The 18,698-nt window shown below is 39.0% G+C and overlaps 1 protein-coding gene across 1 annotated transcript in view; it reads left to right on the top strand.

Moving 5' to 3' along the window:
* The first annotated feature begins 7,378 nt into the window (after positions 1 to 7,378).
* The window catches only part of cdh23 (cadherin-related 23), a 185,371-nt gene continuing 174,051 nt past the window's right edge, over positions 7,379 to 18,698 (top strand). Inside the window, 2 exon segments of the mRNA XM_034152488.1 lie at positions 7,379 to 7,461; positions 9,276 to 9,324. The gene's annotated coding sequence lies outside the window, so the exon portion shown is untranslated.

Raw genomic sequence — 18,698 nt, 5'->3', positions numbered from 1 at the left:
AATGTGCATAATAAGTACTTCAAGTACATAATGACGCCGAAGATCTGAATACTTCTTCCACCATCACTGTCCCACATTTGTATATACTCAAGATTTTGCTGGGTCTTTAAGCATAATACAGCTTGACTAATCCGATCACCACACTTATCAGTGAAATAAGTAATTAATGTCAGCAATTAGTTCTGCCATAGACAATGACATGCAGTGATGACATATTAAACTGCGACAAGAATAGGAATATTCATGCTGCTCTTTCTGTCTGTTCGGGGCCCACTGTGGTTTTATGTGATTTGTAACTCTGTCACAGTGTTATCTTTTTGCCTTATTGTAATGCAAGTTCTTGGATAGAACAGGCTTTATTTCAGGGTGGATAAATTGCCTCTCCGAGAGGAATTGAGAGACTATGAATCAGAGCAGAAATAACATTACATTTCAGACTTTATTTGTGTGCATATGTAGCAGATTAGCCAGTAATTTATTTATTTCCAAGCAGCTATTTACAGGTAGACTTGATACACAGCATGCCTCCTGTAAGCCCACACACAGAGCGTGACTGTGAACTACTTTACCCTCTCTGCTTATAATTCGATAGTGATAAGCCAATAATTGCTTGGAATGAGAATCTTGTCATTGATCAATCTCGTAAACACCTAAAGCAAAAAATCATTGGGATTAAGGAGTGGATCCAAAATACTTTCTCGAAACAACGACAAGAGAAAATGTATTGATTTAACCCTGAGATGAACCATCTTCATGGGTATGGTATGTATTGATTTACCCAGGTCTGCACTTTGTTGTGGAGTACACAGACTCCTATTAGCTGGTGATTCCACAACAACTTTCTCCCTGACTCCATGGCCGTTTCACCTAAGCTGCTACTCTCTATGGGACTTGTTGTCACAACCTAATATAGAGTAAACATTTAGTACAGTAAACATTGAAACCACACTATTGATCCTGTACAGGAAGCATAGGGAAATTACCTATTTCATTTGCACTAACATGTTGCTATTTTTTCATGGAGTAAATGTACCTTCTGAAATACCTTTTTTCTGGCCGAAACGTTGACAAGTATTAGGAAAAGCACTGGTGAATTCAAAAACATTAATAATAGCTGAATGCTAAAAAAGCAAGTCCCTTTCACATTGACCGTGAATGGCTCAGACTTTCCGACTTTTCTGTTGTGTCCAAACCCACATTACAGGTGTGTAACATCCCTGGATCACTTCCAGGACTCAACAGCTTAACCTTGGCACAATGAAAAAAAGTAGTCTCATTCAGGATCAAATTGCACCACGTCTTTTTCTAGTGTGACATTTTTTGGGAAGGTTGGACTCTTGGACCGGTTACAGGAAATTCTGGCAGGCCAGTGTGAAGTTATAAAAGGTTTCAGATTGTCTATAAATAAATGCTGCATCTTTTCAAGACCCAAGTAAAGTCCCAGCAAGATAAGGCAGTAAGCCCCGAAATAAGCATCAATTCAGGCCTGGCCACAAAATGTGATTTGATGGTTAGGCAGAAACAATTGTTGTCAGTCAGTACCGGACACAACAGTGCAAGAAAACAAAATGTTCTGCTTTCTCAATATGATGAGAAAATATGGACTGATTTCATTCCAATTAGTGAAATGTATAGGGAATGCAGCTTACATATATGATGTCAACACAAAACTTGTGCCCGCATAATTGCAATATGATGTGAAACTAACCAGACAGGTCAAAAAGTAATCAGCTGCTTCACTGTTATTGGCTCATTCACCAGTTGCTTTACTACCAGCTGGTAATATCCTAGTCCAATGTCAAAGTCATGCAGATGTACAGCCTGGCCTTATACCCTGACACTTTTCACTCTTGTACTCAGTGTGCCTTTGACTGTACCAGTATTACTTTATCCCTTTCAAAACTCTACACAGTTATTGTCCAACCATTCAGGTGTTTCCACTTAATGTGCGGTGTGATTGACATCTCCTTGACTAACCCTTCTCTGTCTCCTAGAAGATAAAACGAATGCTGTGAAATTGTTTCCTGAATCACATTATGGGTACAAATGCAATTGCTGCCTGATTATGTTCAAAGGGAACATTGTTTGTTCCATATCAACATCATTTCTTGCTCCTCGAAATGTTTCTCTTCAATTTTCCCACTGAGTGTAACGATTCACTGACAATGTATTTCATTTATTGTCTGACAATAAACGCTCTTGCAATACAACATAATACAGGCAAAAAACACAATATAGATAAAATGTGTTAAGGACAACAAAACCAAAAGTTGTTTTAAACATAATTCCTGATCTTCCCATTTTCTTTTTGCTTCATCTGCAAGGCATGGATAAAGTACGCCATTATCATTTAAATTGACAATTTATTCATCGTAAATGTTGTTTAGTGATGTCAGTGCAACTCCAACTTAGCAGAGGACGTCTAATCACACAATCTTATCAGAGAGTATTTAAAATGTAAACACTTTGGAACAATATATTCACAATATCATACGGCCATAATCTCGGTGTTTGTGAATTTTGGTCATTTTCAGTCCAAATGCATAATTCTTCCCTGTACCAGGCAGAACAAACCTAAAATTCCAGTAATGAGAAGAGATTGTGTTATTTCTAAGAGGCTGGGGCGAAAAGGAAAACAATATTTGGAGGGAAAGAGCTTACCATTGGTACATTGTCTCTTCATCTCACATTTGGTTATTCACTGCAGATTGTGTCCTGGCAAGAGCTGTTAGGGGAGAACAAACGTTTCTTTAATTAAAACTCAAGTACTAAATCCTTTCTCACTTCAGTGAGTGTAGCTCTCTTTGTTAAAGGTCACGGATGAGTGTTCAAAACTTTAGCCGGTCACCAGAGCCTAGTTGCTTCTGAAGTTCTGAGATTTTATCTGTGTGCAGTAATGTCTGACACTTTCTGCACTTGGACTTTAGAAATGATTGCCTGAAATCACAGCTGACTGCAGGGGGGAGGAGAACTATTTTAAAGTTTGACTGCAGGATGATATTTGGCTGCTGGAGATTGTGGTAGAATGTAATTAGTTAAAAGTGGACGTATCAATAATAATTGATCTGATTTGGATTTGACTGTGTGATAAAGACAACAAACATATTTTAAGATCTTATAAACAAATGGGGAAAGAGAAATAAGGTCAAATAAAGAGCTAAACAAATAGAAACAATATTATGTTTGAATAAAATTAATTGAACCTCGAATAAAAGGCGTAACAGAAGTGAGTCACTCTGAACGCCATGCAGGGTAGCTCTAAGGTCCCCGGGTATGTGTAATTAAGTAAAAGCGAAAGAGAAACAGAATGAAAATCAAACACAGACTGATATCTTGCCTTGTGCGTCTCCTCTCTTCTGAGCAAATAACCCCTTCTCCTTTCATGCCAGACTGCTCCAAGTAATTTCATTTTAATATGACTAAGAGACACAAGCCAGGGTCTACTGTGCTCCTTGTTATTTATGAGAACCCGATCTGCCATCTGTTATCACTACTAAGTCTGTCAAGAAAACAACCTAGATGTATTGCTCTCCACGCTGCATGGTGTCAGGCATCGCTGTTTTAAAGACACAGTATCACGGAACTGCCCTTCATGCTTAAAATGTGAATTACTTTACAGCAGGCATGACGAACAGGTGCAGTTAACCTTAAAATGCAGATTTAACGTTAATTGCAAGTGTTTTGATGTGTCTTCAATGTAAAAAATAAGCCCATAGACTGATGTAAAATGAACAATAAAACAATAAAAATAGTTTTTCTATCTTGCCAGGTAGAGGCTTATTAGAGTGTTTGACGTACGTTTTATCACTGTTCCGAGATTGTCATAGCAGAGAAAGCTTTCAAATGTTGCACATCGAAGAGTGCTCTGAGTGTTTTATTTCCCTTTTGCTAAATCCTTATCCAATATTTTAATGCTGCACATATATTTTAAAATTATATTCATCACTGAACGAGTAGTGAGAATAAGACTTTCCAGACAATGAAGGGCTTTGGAGACTAAAGTATAAGGTTTAGTATGACTTTCTGAAATCCCAGTCCCCCCAAGCCTCAGCCGTGCTACACGACACACTCCCACTGTGTCTTTGTGTATCAGAATGGTTTGCAAAGGTCATTCTCATGGTTCATTGTTGAAGCTGTCTTAGAAACAACACATTTTCCGGTTCCATCTGACTGTGTCTGCCCGGCCACTGACTGTGAAACCCAGCCATAAAAATGAAAAACCATATCAGACATAACATAACAGCCATAAGCAGCTACATGAAATCCAGCCATCTTTAATGTTATAATCAACACCTGTACTGTAAAATGTCAAAGCATATTCAATGAAAATGGGCTATTATGCTTATATTAATATTCGAATCATGCAAATACTATTTAGATACAGCCTGTAGTCCCTGTTTCATCATGAATTTGCATGCGCTAACTCAAGTGTGTTTATTCAGAATATCACAGGAGACTTCTCACTCCTCCCCTAACCCTCTTCATTCTTTTGTGTTGTTTTTCAAGCTCGGTTTCATCTAATGCCGTGACAAACAATTTCATTGTCTCTTAGCGAAAAACATTTCAAACTCTCCATAGCAGGTATTGCCTCTGATGTGCATGAGCAGCTCTGTGCAGACACTCACCTTCAGCAGAAAACAATAACAGGACACAGGGAGCAGTATTGGAGCCCCAGTTCTCCTTGGCATGGCCCTGTAGTGAGTCCCTTCAAAGGTGTTAGGGACACATTTTTCTTCACAATATTGTACAGATTTGGCAACTGCTTTTCTAGACAGCTGGGAAGTAAAAAAAACAAAAAACACTTTGCTCAAAACATCGAAGGCCCTGCTTAATGTTAGATGAGTGAGGTTCGGGGGACTACTACTTCGCACTAATCAATATGGATGATGCACATTTTTTGTAGGTATTTCAAAGGATTGGCACAGATCAAATAACTACTGTGAACATGTGCAACTTTCTAAAAAATCCAAAACGTAGAGACACCTTGATCAGTAAGGATTGACAGACATACTGTAGTTAAACAGTTTACTGTTATTGTGTAGTAATACCAAAATAACTTCACACATTAGTGTATATATATATATATATATATATATATATATATATATATATATATATATATTCATATCTTACTCTGCACTCTAACTTTTTTTCTTGTATTTTATACATGTCCAATTCTGCTTTGGCCTGTTGTTTGTATTCTCTTGGCTTTTAAATGTATTTAAATGTCATTTTATAATGTTTTTGCGTACCACTAAACCTTAAAGATTTTAATTTTTAGTAAATCACTTTAATTTTCCACATGTTTAATTGGGCTATATTGATAAACTTGTGAAGTTATTGATTATTTAGACAAAGCACTTCACCAAATTGATTCAAATGTAAGTTCTCCAAACTGTTGATGTAGTATAATTACAGTAGCAAAGATTATTGATGTGTGAACTCATTTTGGTATAACTACACTCTAGTTTCATGGTGTCACGCACTGTAGTTATTGGTATAACTACACTTTAGTTATACCAAAATGAAATTATTAATATTGTGGGCCTACACAAGAAAAATGATCCGGCAATATAAAAAAGGGAAGTGTTCTGCTATAACAAGGAGACTGTAGCAGTCAAAATCATGCAAAAATAAAACAGAAAATTAACTCAAAAGTAAAACTGTCGCTGAGGCACCAGATAGCTAATCGTACTCATGAGAATGATCCAAGTCCAGACAAGATTATCTGTTTGTGCATTTATTTCCATTTACAATATGAACAAAATACAACAGGTTTCCTACATTCCCTGTGCCTCAGGCCTCCTTGTGCTTTCCCTGTGGTAAAAAAAACAACATATGCCTACTGGTGCTCTAATCCCACCACCACCTGTTTCCAATATATGCAATTACATCAGGTGCTCAAATCACCCAGTGCCCAAAGATGCCTTAAAAAATAAAGCATAAAAAACAACTTTCAATAACTTAAAGGACACCTATCATGCTATATTTAAATGATATATTGTAGGGCCATACCTATATAAGGTATATTTATACGTTTCTGTTTTCAAAATACCAAACAGATCATGCATTTTAGCCGTGCCTCATTTCGCTCTATTTGCTGTTCTGCAGCCCTGTTTTTGCAGGGGGCTGATTCTGTGAGCTGCAGCTGACCACGCCCCCCTGCAGGAGAGGGGAACGCGCTCTGAACAGCTGCTGGGCTGTCAGAAGAGGGGGAGAAAATAGATCTCCGTCCTCCGTGTTTTATTATAGCCTATTATTATATAGAGTCGTTATTCATTTGTTTTAAAGCTCAATAAACAACAAAGAAGACCTTTGACCGGCACTTTTCTAATTTTGTCCGGAAGATTTAAACTTTAACGGACATCTTGACCGGCGAAAGAAAACCTAACTGAAACTCTGCTGCATGGTCCCCTCGTTCCTTGGAAGAGGCGGAGAGGTGGGTGTTTGTCATGTGCTGGTGGACTAACCGGAGAGAATTACAGTGCTTGCCTCGACGGGGAGGGATTGCATTGAATTAAAGCAGCAGGATGAGCAAACGCTTGCCTCGGGGAGGGAGAAAAAAAGCCACAGCGGAGAATAAACAGAAGGGTAACCATGGTAACCATGCGCGGGAAGTCTTCTTCGCTGCTTTTGTGGCAGACTAGAGCGCCACTTACAGGCCTGGCATATGTATTACAGCGTCTCCAGCGCTTTCGAGCGGCAATGGCCGGCCGTGGCCCAACCCCACATTCCCCTGATAGGTGGAGAGTTGGCCCAATAGCCGTAGCGCCACTGTCCTGACGTCAGGACAGTGTTCAAATCTGGATCAGTTTTTATCAGATCCGTTGCAGCCCCTTTTTTAGAGATTTGGGTATGGAGGAAAATAGAGAGGGTTGTGTTTTCTGACACTTGGTGAGTTCCCTGGAACACCGGGGAAACATATTCATGTATAAAAGACGTACAAAAGTGTATTTTGCATGATAGGTCCCGTTTAAATAATAACACTTAATACGAATACATTTACTATAAACAAAAACAACAAGGAAATACACAGGGAAGTTATTGAATATTTTTGTGCTAACCTTTTTCTTTTCGTCGTTGCACTTTGGAGACGGTCCCTGCCCACTCTCAGGCTGCAGATAGACCAATGTACATTTCCTAGCTCAGATGACGGCCCGTGTTGCCTTGTTTATATAAAAATGAGTTTGTTGCTCGTTGTCTACCTCGTTGTTATCTGTCATACTTCGTTTGTGTTTTAACAACGATTTGTTCACGAGTTATTGATCTGTCATGTTCGAATCCGTCAATGTATTTTCTAAATGTACCCAACTAATTGAACGTAGCCTACAGTCATCCTTAATTAATTACACCTGTGCTTTTTCCTGCGGTGACAGGACGAAATGGCTTCCATGCAAAGAGAATATTGCACAGCGACTTTTAAAAGTCAAGAATTTGACAACCCTACCGGTAGAAACAAAGGTAGGCTATGTTATTGTTTTGGTGAACCTTTAGTGAAAAAGCGTAAGGACGTTACGTAAAATATTGACGTATGAACTGAGTAAAGCTAATAGCTAACAGCAGTTAGGCTAGGCTACATAAGGTGAAAGCAAGGAAGCTTTGGCTACTAGCAAGTTATTTTTGGCTACTAAGAAGTTGCTTTTGGCTATTATACAGTTTTGTTGAGTATATTTACCACAATATACCACCTTTTTACATGATAAAGGGCGGCTGAGTCTAATATTTGTATCTTAGGTTTTCACTTTAAAGGTGGGGTAGGTAATTTTGGAGCCGGTTTCTCAAATGTAGCCTACCTACTAAATGTTCTAAAAGAACATTTCTTCAACCAATTAGCCTATATTGAAGTTTCACCCAGCGTTGCAGTGCGATACAATAACAGTATCCTACAATTGGGTGAATTGTACATGTTAATAATGACAGTGAAAAGAAACCTAGCTACATGTACATTGTGAGAATGTTGTTGTGGTTTTACAGTACCTGCACTAGGTATGGCCTATACTGCTAATTTTCCCACCCTCACTCTATTTACAGTGCATCCTATTGGATATTGATTAATACTTTGTAAGAGATTACTTTGCCGAGGTCTCTCTGTCATTCAAAACTCAACAAAAGTCCTTTAATAAGAGCTTGGGAGTTAGTGTAGGAGTTGAAAAATAATATTGCATTTATAGTTGAAAAAAATAAAGTCTGATAAGCCAAAGATTGATTAAAACACATCATGTAGGCTCAAAAGTTTATTCTGTAATATGTACACTTCAAGTTATTCAAACCTTAGGTGCAAAGTAGCTTACTAAGGTAAAAGTCATAGAACCTGATGCTGTTTGCTTTATTGCTTTATACGGCTTTCTGCATCACATTTTTATTTTTGACATTATAAATGACACTGTGGGACTTTGTGACCCTTTTCCTGTGGTTAATCGTTTTTGTCATGCACTGTATTTTCAATCGCTTTCAAAACATTTTATTCATGCTTCAAAACCTAGTTATAGCAGGGCCATTAAATAGGCCAATGCCACCAAAATAAAATAAAAAAACATGTTTTATCATTGTCTGAAACCCAATTGACCACATGTTTAGATGTTTCCGTTTTCCACAAATAACATCCATGCCCCAATAAAAAGTACCCCGCAAAGAATGTTTAAAAATTGTGAAGAGTATGATAATTTCACTGGATCAACTGGTCAGTTTTAATCAGTAAGCCATTTGAAAGAAGTTTTGTTGCAAATTGTAGACAATTGTACATATTTGTTTGGGCCAAAGTTATGTGAATGAAGATATTTTCAGATATTTTATGAACAACAAATTACTTCCATTATTTGAACCTTTTGTCCTTTGAAATTGGCCTCAAACTTGAAATACTGTTAAGGCTCCTCAGTGCAGAACAACTGCAAATATCCACCAGAGAGCAGCAAAATATTACTTTGAATCATCACACCCTTATAATCATAAATGTAAGGACGAGGTTGAAGGACAAATAACTTTTGTTCACAATAATTATTTAATTATTTGTAGGAGGTAAAGTAAGAGAGGATAACTTATTTATTGCATGACATTTATACAAAAATAAAATATTCTGCATTTTCTCACAGTAATCATTGCTGTAACTTGAACTTAAAAGTATACTCTACACAGTGATGCTAAAGCATACAAAATAAGTAAATGTATGCCCTGGCCTCTATAAAAATAGACTCAGCAAGTGTTGTTCACAAAGCATTACACACATTGTTTTATAAACTGCTTCTGTAGCCATGACACATTTTTGTTTTTGCTTTTAGCTGTACCACTTGCACCTTGGAAGACAACAGTCATGAGAACCACAGCATAGTAAGTACAATACTTTTTTGTAAGTACAATACTTTTTGTGTTTAACTGTAAACAAAACAGTTCAAAAGGATTTACATTTGACAACAAGCCTACTGCCTCGCTCTCCACTAATGCACTACATTCACTTCAACATTAGCACACCGTCTCTTTGATCCCTCCTTTCACTGAGTCCCTCTCGTAGTTTTTTGTAAGACACAAGAAGTGAGGCGTCTGGTCCTCTGTCAGAAACAGAATGCTTTCCCAAATCTCATGAATAGTGGAGGTGCATTTCAGCTCATTGGAAAATGATATGTTGGATGGAAAACAATGCACTGTTTTTACAGAAGCATAGGGCATACATCAGAGGGGGACTGATAGAAATTAATATTTACAGATGAAAAGTCCAAATTGTGGCTCTGAGTAGACGAGCCAATGAACATTATGAATGTATACAGTGACCACCAAGACTCCTTCACTATGCTGTGAGTTTTTTGTGAATTGTTTATGTGGTGGGGTGGTGTGTTTTTAAATATTAATAATATACTAAAATAAGGGATGATAATAATAAGGGCGCCCTTATTTTAGTATATTATTAATATTTACAAACACACCACCCCACACACACACATTCATTTTTGTTTTGTTCCCTTTAAAATTGTTAAAACTGTTCTGAAAAACTGCCTTAACAGACTTGGAAATGGCCATTTTGATCTAGCCTCTCCAGTCTGTCTCATTTAGATATCTGTAATTCTTCTTTAAGACACTAGATGACGCTGCCACACTGGCTATTGCTCTTCAGAGCCATGAACTCTGTGGTTAAGTAGAGGATTTTAAATGTAATTTGTCTAATATATTGGCTCACAATCTTATTTAGGAGGCTTATAAATAGATGCCTATAATCTCAGTGAGTTAAGCCTTCTTCCATGAAGCGTGGAAATGATTTGTCAACACATCTAAGCATAATTATTATTTTAAAGGGAACGGGGCGAGGACTTATTTTTATAAAGGCATTAATACATTTGAACATCAAATGAAAAATATACAAAATAACTTTAGATACAATTCACTGTCAGAATGTGAGTGTGTCCATTTTTTAATTGAGAAAAATGTAATGCCATTGCTTAAGAGCAGCATTTAAAACCTATGGGCTGTAACTTGCTGGAGTGTAACCCTGGCTCAGGAGGAGTGGGGATAATAAGGGACATTTTGTAGGAGCTCCATACAAGTGAGGGTTTAGGTTTTAGGTTTTGCAGTGGTAGTTCTGAACGCTGGGAAGTGACATTAATGACCAGGGTGTGATAGAGTAAAGCTAACGGGAGAAATGTTTACAAATATATATATTTAGAGAGAGGGGAACAGTGAGGGAGGGAGAAAGAGAGGGGAGCAAGGAGAAGGGAGGGAGGAGAGATAGAGGGGGTAGCAGATACTTGGTAACGCATCACAGCAGGACAGGCAATCGAATCCAAAGGCGCTCAGCCAGCGACGGACACGGACGAGGAAGGTAGGACAATATGAAAATGACCTGATCATCCTGCTATGAGTTGATAGACACCAAGCAGTGTTGGAGGTGTGACTGCGGCAGAGAAGATCTTTTCAGTTTAAGGATTTTTCATTGTGGTGTTTGACATTCTCTACCTGTGATAGTTGTGCGTAAGTGTCGACTTTTACGCCCACAAATAGTCCTCTTACTTTGCGGTTATGCAGGGGGCTCACGAATTTGCCCACCAAGAGTTGTAGAAGTAGGAAAATGATCATGAAAGTTACGTTTGATGAGCTAGTCCAATGAGTGGATCTGTCATTGTATTCGCAATATTCTATTCAGGCTATGTTATTCCATTTGTGTTGTCTTTCGAAAACTCCAACTGTTGCCATTGTTCCATAACGCGTTATGTTATCAGCGTAATTAAGCGGCCAGTAACTGTGAGGTAGTGTGCATGCCTGCGCAGAGGTGTCAGGTGTACAGTGTTATCTCAGGTAGCCCTGGCGACTCAAGAGGTGCCTGCTGGGAAGCGCCTCGGTGCCCACTTATTTATTCATGTGTCACCTGAACGCGGCAGCGACGCAGCGCCAGGTTAAAGGGAAACTCCATCAATGAGAGCATCCAACTATTAATTCTGCGGCTTGGGTCAGTAGCATCATGTTTGTTTTAAATATATGTTTAATTATTCTCTTTGTTACTGTAGATAAACTAAAGCAGTACACTACCAGTTGTTTAATACTAATTATAATCGTGGTTTAGTCTTCATGCACGAGCTGCTTCAGACAGCTGGTGCTGCAATGACTTTGCAGAGTAATGCAGTTTTATTACATTCTTTAGGAGTTTTTTTAACTAATAGCCTGAGAGCTCATACTTTCAACCAGTTACAAATATTTTCCTTAAGTGTTTAAATCACGATTTGATGCAAAATAGGTGCTGTACTGTATCAATAAGTATGGGAGATTTAATATTTTCACATCACTGCAGATGTAATGAATTTGGACCACTGCTGATTGGCTTAGCAAAATGCTTTAATGATAAAATTCAGAAAAGCAATTATTTTTTACACATTTGCCAGTATTACAATATACGGCACTCTTATGAGGGGAAAAAAGAGACAGGAGAAATTCAGAAATATTTCATAAACATTTTTAAGCCCAGTAGAGTAAGCCTAACATTGTGTTGCTCCCAGACTGCCAGGTGATAGAATAATGTCAGGCTTCCGGTGGGCAATACAAAATCTAAATTATTCAACATAAAATGATTGACCATGTGTTTTATTTCATTACCCCTGCTAAAATATATAGCATAGCAAGTTGTAGGTTCTCTCATTGGTCCACCAGTGTATAAGTAATGTGCTGCTATTGTGACCCTAAAAAGTATACCATACATTTATTTAAAAAGATTGCAACTGTAGTATGATGCATTCGAAAAACAGCTTTATAAGGATGGAGAGAAACTCCTGCTGCTTTTTATGCATTAAGTGGGGAAGCTTGCCACTGACATTTTTTCCTTTTGGAGTGTCTGTCACTCTGCCTGAATTCATTCAGAATACGAGAAGGAAGGGAAAAAACAGTGAAATGGAGAGTCCATATCTGACGGACACCTTGACTGACAGGCTCAAATGAAACCCAATGTGAGTGATAGAAGAATGAATTGCAGATTCAGTGTCTACTGGGCTATCTGGTGAGGGACCAAAACAAGATGTGAGGAAAAACTTATAAGAAATATTGTGAATAATATAACAAATAAATATTGTAAATATTAACCTGTTAAGCCCTGAGCCTGTTTTTCAGGTCTCAGGCTCGAAAATGACATTCCCAGAACAAATGACCATATCTTCCCTTCTGAAAGGGTTAAATTAATAATCTTTATTCTCAAAGTAATGATAAACCTGTGAGTTGGATGTAGAAAAGTCAGAATCAATATAGATGTTTTTTATTTTAAAGAAAATTCAGATTTTACATATAAAAAACTGTAAATGATAGTGTCCGTCCAAAAATTATTTTTTACTTATAGTGAAAACTACCCTTGGATGATGGGTTAGTAGACTAAAAGCTTTAGGAATCCAAAGTACAACATATAATAAGTACCCTGTATCAAGATTGATGCAAAACAAGTGAAATTTGACCTTTTTAGAGAGATTTAGCCAAAAACCCCCACTTCTGGGGTCATTTGGGTGGATTTGACCTATCTCTGGCCCCCCTTACTCGATTTTGATGAATGAAATCTCTTTATAACCGCTAGAGCCAATGGAATCGAGGGAAAGTTATATACACACCAAAACGTTAACAAATAAGGAGTGAGAGTGACGCGTTACCAAAACCGGAAGCTGCATACACTCTGGTGGCTACCATTAGCAGCTAACTTTTCCGCTCCGATTTTTACATAAAAAATGGAATTATGGATTATAAATAATTTTTTTAAAGGCACAGGTACATTATCAACCTATGGATCAACCGTTTTTTCGTTTTAATGCCATTGAACACGTCTTTTGACCTAATTGACAGCTACGGTGAGACGATCTGCCGTAAAAGCTCCGTAAAGGTACGTGTTGTGATGTCTGTGTTTGCTTCCCCTGTCGCAAGTTGGGATCGCTCAGTGATGATACTATACGTAAATAATCAGTGGAGTCTCAGCTTTAATAGGCTATATTGTATGTGCAGCTACGTAAAGTAATAAGGGTATCTTTATCTTGAATTGTGTGCCGCAGTGCGTTAGAATTTTTTCGCTCAGGGGTCATTTAGACCCTTCTTATGAGACTTGTGTTTTGTTTTGGTAAAAATGGTTCATATCTTCAGTTAGCTGAGATTCTTCCCGTTAATCTGGTGCTACACATTAATAGTTTCATAAATGTTAAGAAGCCCTGAGACATTATCTCGAAAACAAAACGGTGGGAGGGGTCCAATGGGGGGACCGCCGTGCTTAAGAGGTTAAATAATACTAAATGTATTCAAGAGCAAATTAGAAAAGTGGAAGCATATTTATTTTTTTCCTATGGATAAAATATAAATATTGTATTTTAGCCAATCTAGGAAAATTGTGAGTGGATCCATTGGGAATGGTTTGGCATGGATTACCAGATGTGGAAGCATCTGGATAGCCTATATACCTGCCCTGGAATTACTATTAGGCGATGTCTCATTAATGTGTTGTTTAAGTAATTTAAGTTTGTGTTTACATAATAATGAGTGTTTTGGCACAAGAGCTCAGAGGGTTGCAGTGAAGTAACTGACAGAATAATGCACTGTTTTGGTTTGAGCATAGTAGTCTCTATAAGAAAGATTTTGACACAAAATTCACAGACCTTAAATGTCAGTTTTCTGCCTTTTCCAAGCTCCTTCATTTAGCCACACAGCATTCCTGATACTTGAGAGGATGATCATCACATTCTTTCGACTTTTCTCATTTCTACATCCACCTCTCTCCCGGTCCAGCTTGTATGGTCATTAAATCACCCAAGGCAGTCAGGCGGAACTGAAGAAAACTGGTTGGAGAGGAGGATGGAGGGGTGGTGAGAAGATGATTTTGCACAGCCAGTTGTATAACAGGTGAACGGTCTATCCCTGCATGCTGCTGCCCTTATGGATGTGAAATCATGTTTCATAAATGTGTCACAGTAGGCCAAAAGGATCACAGTAGACCCAAATATTGACAATACCTTTTTAGAGGAGATAATGGCTTAATGTAAATCCAACCATCCACCATAATCTTGTTGTAGTTTAGTCTATTGCTACTAATCCCCATGTCCCTGTATTGAATGTAGAACCATTATGAAGGAATTAGACGATTCACATTTTCTGCTGAACAAATGAAAAGGCCCTTTTATTCCACACCGTTAAACGTTGGGTATCATATCAAAGCCACTAGCATTTACCATTTGGAGCCATATTTTCCCCTTCAAATAAACTATGCCATGTAAAACAAACAAAACAGCAATTTAATGGCAGCTTTGTAGTGTGACAAATCCTTGTTGTTGGTATTTAGGCATGGATTTCTGCCCTGTAGTGGGGCTGATATACACAGAGAGGGAGGCAACGGGAGGAGAGACAATAAGGCTAAATGAAGAAGTAGGTAGGGCTGAATGAGTAGAGAGGTCAACTGTAGAGATGCAAAGGTCATCGGTGCTGGAGAGCAGCTACTAAATTGTGTGTTTTGATCTGTCAGCTGGGATAGAAAGAGTCAGCTGTTGGCAGGGTAGAATGACTACGCTCTTACATGGAGAGAGACAAAAGGAGATGAATGAGTCTCTACAGGCTATCGGCTGCCCTCTGACTTAGTTGCCTGTGTTTATGTTGTCTAATATACACACAGGCCTCTGCTGGGACAGCCTTGGCATGTTCATTGCCGCAGATAATGGCCAAGTGAAAAGTAAGCCAGGCTAAGAAACGCGCAATTTAATACGGGCATAAAAATGTTCTGGGAGAAGCAATCGGTTCACATTATGAAGGCTTTGGATGTGTTCGTTGGCATAATGTTTGAGTGAGGAAGAAAGAAAAATCACAGGATTGTGGAGGGTTGACGTGGATATGCATTGAGATGAATAGTGTGTTAATGCCGTGATTACAGTATTAAGCAAGGGAAACTCATTAACACTACATCTCATTGCCTCGTAAAAACGGTTATAGGCTGTCTACATTAGTGAAACAGAGGTGATGCTTAAAGAGTGTGATTCAGTAAAATACAAATAGACCAGAGGACAGGAGGGGCATGACAGCATATTGAGCTGTGGTGTTTTTATCAGTGGACAGATGTATCATTATGTTCTCACTACAATTTGTCCACAAAAACACTAAAAGCCTTAAAGAGAGAGCTAAGATTGTTATGTCAGTCTGCGTCCCAAAAAGGAGGTGGCAGCAGCAGCAGACATGGTTGCATGCATTCTCTAACACCTCTTTTAGCATTTTTCTTCACATCTCATGAGACATTTGGCTGTCCTGTTTTTTTATTTGAGTGGTTTCTTTGCAATAAATTTTACATTTAGTAATATTCACATAATAAATATAGCTGCAGTAATCTGTTCTATCGACAATTTATAACATTTTGTCAGAACAATTCCCATCCCAGTTTAATATTCAAGCAAATCATCTTGTTATTGATCCATAAAAGCAGCTAACCTGCTCTATCATCATTTTCTAATTTAGCCGTACAAAAAGCAGGATGGAGGTACACAGCGATCAGTGATGGCTGCACTTGCATGAAAACATACAGAACACTTTACACTAATAGTCACTGGTCAGGATAAGATCAGTTACATTACATTAGTTTAAGTCAAAGCGTCTCACATTAAGTACATTCAACCAAGTGGATGCAACCTAAACATTTCAAGAATCATAGAACAACTTCATCAAGCATGCAACACTTCTTGAAGTACATTTAGCAACCATAAGAGATGGAGAAGTTATTTGTTTTTTAGGAGCCAGGACAGCAAATGATGTTGGTGAGCAATAGCAGGTTTATTCAAGCGGAGGGAGTAGCAAGTCAAGGGGAGAAGCAGGGCATTGTGGAAAGATTTGGTGTATGGTTTGACCATGTTCTTACTCCAGGATGGGCCTGAGCCATCTTCAACTTTTAAGGCAAGAACCTGTGTGAGGGTGCCTTGCATTCAGTCTTGGAAACCACAGTTTTCTTTATTATCATTTAATATTTGTGCCTTGGATGTAGGCCCTATTTGGATAATTTGTCCGCCCCGTCCATCATTCCTAATGGCTACCCTGCCCTTATCAGTGTTTATATTGCAGAGACGGCTCCTGAACCTCCACTTGACAAATGACTGGACTCTCTGACCCAGCTGTGTCTCAGCATGCGGCGCAGGAGGAGGTTTCTCCCCCACTGTTTAGTCCAAGTGAACACTAATCCTCCCTCAGGCCCCATGTCACTCTCCTACACACACACACACACACACACACACACACACACACACACACACACACACACACACACACACACACACACACACACACACACACACACACACACACACACACACACACACACACACACACACACACACACACACACACACACACACACTACTGTTGGTCAACACAGGGCAGGGTGTGTATGAGTAGCGCCTGCTCAAGCGTTTTGTGACAGGGTACTGTAATGCGGCGCCTCGCAGTGCTCCCGTCCTGTTCCTGATAATTACCATCTCCCTAGGTCCTGTTTAAGACGCTCTCTCTCCCACAGTGTTTAGCTTTACTGTCAGCCCATAAAGGATCAAAGAAGTTGCAGGCAGCGAGTGTCTCCGGAGGAACAACAGTTTGGCTTGGCATGTTTCCTTTAGTCCCCTATCTTCTGTTTGCCAGGCAGGGAGGTAGTGATCTTTTATTCAGAAGGAGGCCCCAGTCAAGTTGATTTTATTTATATAGCTCAATATCACAAGGGGCTTTACAATCTGTACAGCATACAACACCTTATATCCTTAAACTCACTATTAGAGTAAATACAATTCCCCCCCAACAAAACTTTTACAGGGAATAATGCAAGAAACCTAAAAAAGAGCAGCAGCAGAGGAGGAATCTTGTGTGATGCTGAGTGTACAGAACAGTCCAAATGCATTCTGGGGCACTATTTTTTATAGAAGGGTGAGGGAAAGAGGTCTATACCAGGCCGCTCTACCAGGGGATGTTAGGTAGAATCCATAATGAGTGTGAAGACAGAGGCTTAACTCATACGGGTCTTGGAAAATTGAGGCGTGGTCACTGATGTGAAAGTTACCCTCCTCTGGTGCTTTCAATGCGTGCTTACACAATATGCTATGCCATGTTGCCTTCTGTCTAAAAATGGTGGTCCAATGAAATGTGCCTAACACTTGCTGGACTTATGCATCAATGTCCAGTCGATATCACTGAATGCCTTTTGTCTCAAACTTATTTTTGAAACTCTTCTGCCACTCATTTGCTTTAGAAAGTGGAACATCTGCTCCAGCAATTTCATAAATGACCCGAGCAGAGTGAACAGTTTACTCGGCATCAATGTGCCGTGTCAGTTTGATTATCATTTCTACTCAGAAATCACTACATGCTCTGCAGTCCAAATGCCGACCTGTTTGCATTGCATTCTTGTCATGTGAGTGAGGTTTGCTGACTAAGGCTTTCCGAGAGTCATGTCATGTTGGAGATGAAGAGATCAGGAGGGCGGGAAGAAAGACATTACTCAGCTCATCAGAGCACCGCTGCCCCTCCCTCCTCCCTGACAAAGCCAAATGTCTGCTAATGTGTCTGTGATCACTCATACAGTCCTTGTGATCACTGTGCTAATGAGTGATGGCTTTTTCATGAGGACAGAGGGCGTGCAGAAATCTGCCATTGATTTGCTGTGATAATCCACATTTGGCCGCCGGCAGAGGCCCACCACTCTCTCTGAGAAGGGTGCCTTTTGAGGTTAAGGCAAGTCTGACACAATTGCCATGTAATCAATAATATCGAGTGCTATAAGCCTGGAGATACAGCCATGTGGGCAGGCAGCCTCTCAGGAGAGAGCACCGCCGATCCAGATATTACTCTTCACTTTACACTGCCTTAATCACACATTACTGTCAGATAAGCTATAGGACCACAACTCATTAAATAGACCTGGATCTCAGCCACGCTTTGCCCAGTGGAGCTGTGGATGTTCCTAACAGTCATGTTAAGGCTTTGCAATAGCCTGCCTTTACATTTTGATTCAGGGCTGAAGAATGTTTGCAATTATTAAAGGTGTAAACATGTAATTCAAATGAATTGACCCAAAATAGTTTGGGGTACAAATGCCTGCTTCATACAGTAGCTGAGAAAATAATGATTAATTAATCAAGGGTGGAAAGTCATTGTAACAAAAAAGCCTCTAAGGCCATAAAATACCATCCTACGTATTTTATAGAAATATTATTTAATGATTCGTCATACTTATTTATTTGTCATTGGGTACAGAGTAA

The sequence above is a fragment of the Trematomus bernacchii genome, unplaced genomic scaffold (assembly GCF_902827165.1).
Source record: "Trematomus bernacchii unplaced genomic scaffold, fTreBer1.1, whole genome shotgun sequence".
Classification (NCBI taxonomy): domain Eukaryota; kingdom Metazoa; phylum Chordata; class Actinopteri; order Perciformes; family Nototheniidae; genus Trematomus; species Trematomus bernacchii.
This window is presented reverse-complemented; position numbering and strand designations above follow the sequence as displayed.